Raw genomic sequence first — 5,862 nt, 5'->3', positions numbered from 1 at the left:
AACGCGCAGGCCTTGGCCCATAGGTTAGCCTCGTCCCGTATCTTGGCGGTGACGTCGTTGATGGATGGCGCCGCGCCATTGAAGACGCAGTCGTTTCACTGTTTCCAGACCATCCAGGGAATGAGCAGCGACATCGAGGCCATTCATCTGCGTATGGCCTTGGGCGTCGCCTGATTGGCCTGGCTCCACCAGGAGATAAGCGTGTCGTCGCGGTCAGGTGGCCTGCAGGTAGCGCGTAGCTAGGCGAGGATGTCGAACCAGACGTGCCTGGAGAAGTCGCAACCGATCATGAGATGTTGCATCGTCTCCATGTCTTGGTCGCAAAGTAAGCAGCGTGCATGATGTGGTAATCCACGGCGCTGCAGGCGCTCGGCCGTCCAGCATCGGTCGAGATGCGCCAACCAGTGGAAGAGCTTGATGTTGTGGGGCGCCCATGTCTTCCAGGTTAGCTGCCAGGCATCACAGTGCACAGATCCATGGAAGGTGGCCTTGTAGCAGGAGCTGGCGGAGTAGACGCCGTTGCTAGTCCATTTCCAGACCATGGAATCTGCCTGATCAGATAGGTGGGTTTGCTCAATCCTACGCCAAAGCATCAGATATTCCCCAATTTCCTCGATGCCCAGGACACCATGGATGTCGCGTACCCAGGAGCGATCATGCAGGCCCTGAGCGACGGTAGTGGTGCGACGCCGGCGTTTGGGGATGCGGGCATATAGGTGCGGCACCATCTCGCGCGTGGACTTGCCGTCGATCCAGCGATCCTCCCAAAACCGCGATGTGCGTCCATCGCCGAGGCTCATGGTAGTGGAGGCAAAGAAGAGGGCTTGTTCCTCAGCGGAGAACTGGAGGTCAAGCCCTTTCCATGCCCTTGTCGCGTCGGTTCGACTGAACCAGAGCCAACGGAGGCGCAGCGCAAGGCCAGTTTTGGTCATGTTCTGGACACCGAGGCCTCCATACTCGAGGGGGCGGCAAACCCGGCTCCAATTGACATGGCAACTTCCGCCGTTGGCTTCCTTGCGGCCCGCCCAGAGGAATCCTCTCTGGATCTTCTCAATGAGCTTGAGCGTCTTCTTTGGCGGCGCGTAGACGAGAAGCTGGTGCAGCGGGATGGCGCAGAGGACGGATTTGACTAATTTGAGTCTGCCAGCTTTGTCCATCAGGTGGGCCTTCCAGGTGGGAAGTTTGGTGGCGATGCGATCAACCAGGGGCTGCAGCTGGGCACAGGTTGGGCGTCTGATCGTTAGCGGAATGCCCAGGTAGGTCATGGGCATTGTCACAATGGTACAGCCAAGGCCGGCAGTGACGATCGCCGCGTTAGTTTCCTCGCCATTGATAAGCGCAGCGGCGCTTTTGTTGTAATTGACCTGCAGGCCGGAGGCACGCCCGAGCAGCAGCAGGATCTCCCTGACGGCAGCGGTGTCGGATGATGTCTACGCACGCTTCTATTCCTGTAGGCAGTGTTTGGCCTCCAAGAGCAAAGGTTTGTAGAACAGCAGCAAGTTTCCCTTAAGTGAATCACCCAAGGTTTATCGAACTCAGGGAGGTAGAGGTCAAAGATATCCCTCTCAAGCAACCCTGCAATTAAGATACAAGAAGTCTCTTGTGTCCCCAACACACCTAATACACTTGTCAGATGTATAGGCGCACTAGTTCGGTGAATAGATAGTAAAATGCAAGTGATATGGATGAATATGAGTGGTAATAACGGCGCCAGAAAATAGCTTGCTGGCGTGCAGGAAATAAAGATGCGCGGAACAGTAAATAAGCGATGATTGCAGTATTTGGAAACAAGGCCCAGGGATCATACTTTCACTAGTGGACACTCTCAACAATGATCACATAAATAAATAAGTTCTCTTCTCTTATGCTACTTCTACACTCTCCTGTTGGATGACAAACACCATTCATTGTGTAGGGCTACAAGAGCTCCCTCAAGCCGGAGTTAACAAGCTCCACAACATTCGGTGTTCATATTTAAGTAACCTTAGAGTGCATAATAGACCATTGCAATTACACCGAGTACTAACATAGCATGCACACCGTCACCGACAGGCTATGAAAGGGGGAATAGATCACATCAATACTATCATAGTAATAATTAACTCCATAATCTACAAGAGATTACAATCATAACCTATGCCAAGTACTACATGATGCACACACTGTCAACATTACATCATGGAGGAGGAATAAACTACTTTAATAACATCACTAGAGTAGCACATAGATTAATAGTGATACAAAGCTCATGATCACATAAAGATCACATAGATTAATAGTGATACAAAGCTCATGATCACATAAAGATCACATGGGAGAGAGAGATGAACCACATAGCTACCGGTACAACCCTTAGCCTCGAGGGAGAACTACTCCCTCCTCATCATAGGAGACAACAGCGGCGATGAAGATGGCGGTGGTGTCGATGGAGATGCCTTCCGGGGGCACTTCCCCGTCCCGGCAGGGTGCCGGAACAGAGACTTCTGTCCCCTGAATCTTGGCTTCGCGATGGCGGCGGCTCTGGAAGGTTTTCCGTATCGTGGCTTCTTCTTTTAGGGTTTTCACGACGGATGCTTTAAGTAGGCGGAAGGGCGGCGTCAGAAGAGTCCTGGTGGGGCCACACCATAGGGGGGCGCCCCCCCCACTTGGCCGCGCCGCCTTGTGGGGTGGGCCCCCCTGGCTCCCCTCTGGCCCCTCTTCGGTGCTCTGGAAGCTTCCGGGAAAAATAAGATATTGGGCGTTGATTTCGTCCGATTCCGAGAATATTTCCTTTCTAAGATTTCTGAAACCAAAAACAGCAGAAAACAACAACTGGCTCTTCGGCATCTCGTTAATAGGTTAGTGCCGGAAAATGCATCAAAACGATATAAAGTATGAATAAAACATGTAGGTATTGTCATAAAACTAGCATGGAACATAAGAAATTATAGATACGTTGAAGACGTATCATTGACGTGGGTCGGATGGCAGAAGAGAACGACGTCGTCGGCATAGAGGGATATCTCGGGGACGCGCCGGCGAGGGTGGAGCTCCAGGAGGATGCCCATGTCAGTGGCGCGCTGATACGTCTCAAATGTATCTATAATTTCTTATGTTCCATGCTACTTTTATGATGATACTCACATGTTTTATACACATTATATGTCATTATTATGCATTTTCCGGCACTAACCTATTAACGAGATGCCGAAGAGCCAGCTTGTCATGTTTCGCTATTTTTGGTTTCAGAAATCCTAGTAAGGAAATATTCTCGGAATTGGACGAAATCAAAGCCCAGGGTCCTATTTTTGCACGAAGCTTCCAGAAGACCGAGGGGGAAAGGAAGTGGGGCCACGAGGCGCCGCCACAACAGGGCGGCGCGGCCAAGCCCTAGGCTACGCGGCCCTGGCGTGTGGGGCCCTCGTGTGGCCCCCCGCGTTGCCCTTCCGCCTACTTAAAGCCTCCGTCGCGAAACCCCCAGTACCGAGAGCCACGATACGGAAAACCTTACTGAGACGCCGCCGCCGCCAATCCCATCTCGGGGGATTCAGAAGATCACCTCCGGCACCCTGCCGGAGAGGGGAATTATCTCCTGGAGGACTCTACACCGCCATGGTCGCCTCCGGATTGATGTGTGAATAGTTCACCCCTGGACTATGGGTCCATAGCAGTAGCTAGATGGTTGTCTTCTCCTCATGTGCTTCATTGTCTGATCTTGTGAGCTGTCTATCATGATCAAGATCATCTATTTGTAATGCTACATGTGTGTTTGTTGGGATCCGATGAATAGAGAATACTATGTTATGTTGATTATCAATCTATTACCTATGTGTTGTTTATGATCTTACATGCTCTCCGTTGCTAGTAGAGGCTCTGGCCAAGTCATTGCTTGTAACTCCAAGAGGGAGTATTTATGCTCGATAGTGGGTTCATGCCTCCATTAAATCTGGGACAGTGACAGAAAGTTCTAAGGTTGTGGATGATCTGTTGCTACTAGGGATAAAACATTGATGCTATGTTCGAGGATATAGTTATTGATTACATTACGCACCATACTTAATGCAATTGTCTGTTGCTTGCAACTTAATACCGGAAGGGGTTCGGATGATAACCTGAAAGTGGACTTTTTAGGCATAGATGCATGCTGGATAGCGGTCTATGTACTTTGTCGTAATGCCCAATTAAATCTCACAATACTCATCATGTCATGTATGTGCATTGTCATGCCCTCTCTATTTGTCAATTGCCCAACTGTAATTTGTTTACCCAAGGGCTATTTCTTATGGGAGAGACACCTCTAGTGAACTGTGGACCCCGGTCCATTCTTTTACATCGAATACAATCTACTGCAATACTGTTTCTACTGTTTTCTGCAAACAATCATCATCCACACTATACATCTAATCCTTTGTTACAGAAAGCCGGTGAGATTGACAACCTCACTGTTTCGTTGGGGCAAAGTTCTTTGGTTGTGTTGTGCAGATTCCACGTTGGCGCCGGAATCCCTGGTGTTGCGCCGCACTACATCTCGCCGCCATCAACCTTCAACGTGCTTCTTGGCTCCTACTGGTTCGATAAACCTTGGTTTCTTTCTGAGGGAAAACTTGCTACTGTGTGCAACATACCTTCCTCTTGGGGTTCCCAACGAACGTGTGTGTTACACGCCATCAAGCTCTTTTTCTGGCGCCGTTGCCGGGGAGATCAAGACACGCTGCAAGGGGAGTCTTCACATCGCAATCTCTTTACTTTGTTTTTGTCTTGCTTAGTTTTATTTACTACTTTGTTTGCTGCACTAAAACAAAACACAAAAAAAAATTAGTTGCTAGTTTTACTTGATTTACTATCTTGTTTGCTATATCAAAAACACAAAAAAATTAGTTACTTGCATTTACTTTATCTAGTTTGCTTTATTTACTACTGCTAAAATGAATACTCCTAAAAATACTAAGTTGTGTGACTTCACAACCACAAATAATAATGATTTCTTATGCACACCTATTGCTCCACCCGTTACTACAGCGGAATTCTTTGAAATTAAACACCTTTCTTGAATCTTGTTATGCGAGAGCAATTTTCTGGTGTTAGTTCTGATGATGCTGCTGCCCATCTCAATAATTTTGTTGAACTTTGTGAAATGCAAAAGTATAAAGATGTAGATGGTGACATAATAAAATTAAAATTGTTCCCATTCTCATTAAGAGGAAGAGCTAAAGATTGGTTGCTATCTCTGCCTAAGAATAGTATTGATTCATGGACTAAATGCAAGGATGCTTTTATTGGTAGATATTATCCCCCTGCTAAAATTATATCTTTGAGGAGTAGCATAATGAATTTTAAACAATTAGATACTGAGCATGTTGCACAAGCATGGGAAAGAATGAAATCTTTGGTTAAAAATTGCCCAACCCATGGACTGACTACTTGGATGATCATCCAAACCTTTTATGTAGGACTGAATTTTTCTTCACGGAACCTATTGGATTCAGCTGCTGGAGGTACCTTTATGTCCATCACTCTTGGTGAAGCAACAAAGCTTCTTGATAATATGATGATTAATTACTCTGAATGGCACACGGAAAGAGCTCCACAAGGTAAGAAGGTAAATTCTGTCGAAGAAACCTCTTCCTTGAGTGATAAGATTGATGCTATTATGTCTATGCTTGTGAATGATAGGACAAATATTGATCCTAATAATGTTCCGTTAGCTTCATTGGTTGCTCAAAAAGAACATGTTGATGTGAATTTCATTAAAAATAGCAATTATAATAATTCTAGACCATATCCTGCTAATGGTAACTCTTATGGTAGATATGTTTCACCTAATGAGGAAAAGATGTTAGAAATTGAAAGATCCACCAAGAACTTTATGCAATCACAATATGA

The sequence above is a fragment of the Lolium perenne genome, chromosome 5 (assembly GCF_019359855.2).
Source record: "Lolium perenne isolate Kyuss_39 chromosome 5, Kyuss_2.0, whole genome shotgun sequence".
Lineage (NCBI taxonomy): Eukaryota > Viridiplantae > Streptophyta > Magnoliopsida > Poales > Poaceae > Lolium > Lolium perenne.
Note: the sequence above shows the minus strand (reverse complement) of the source record.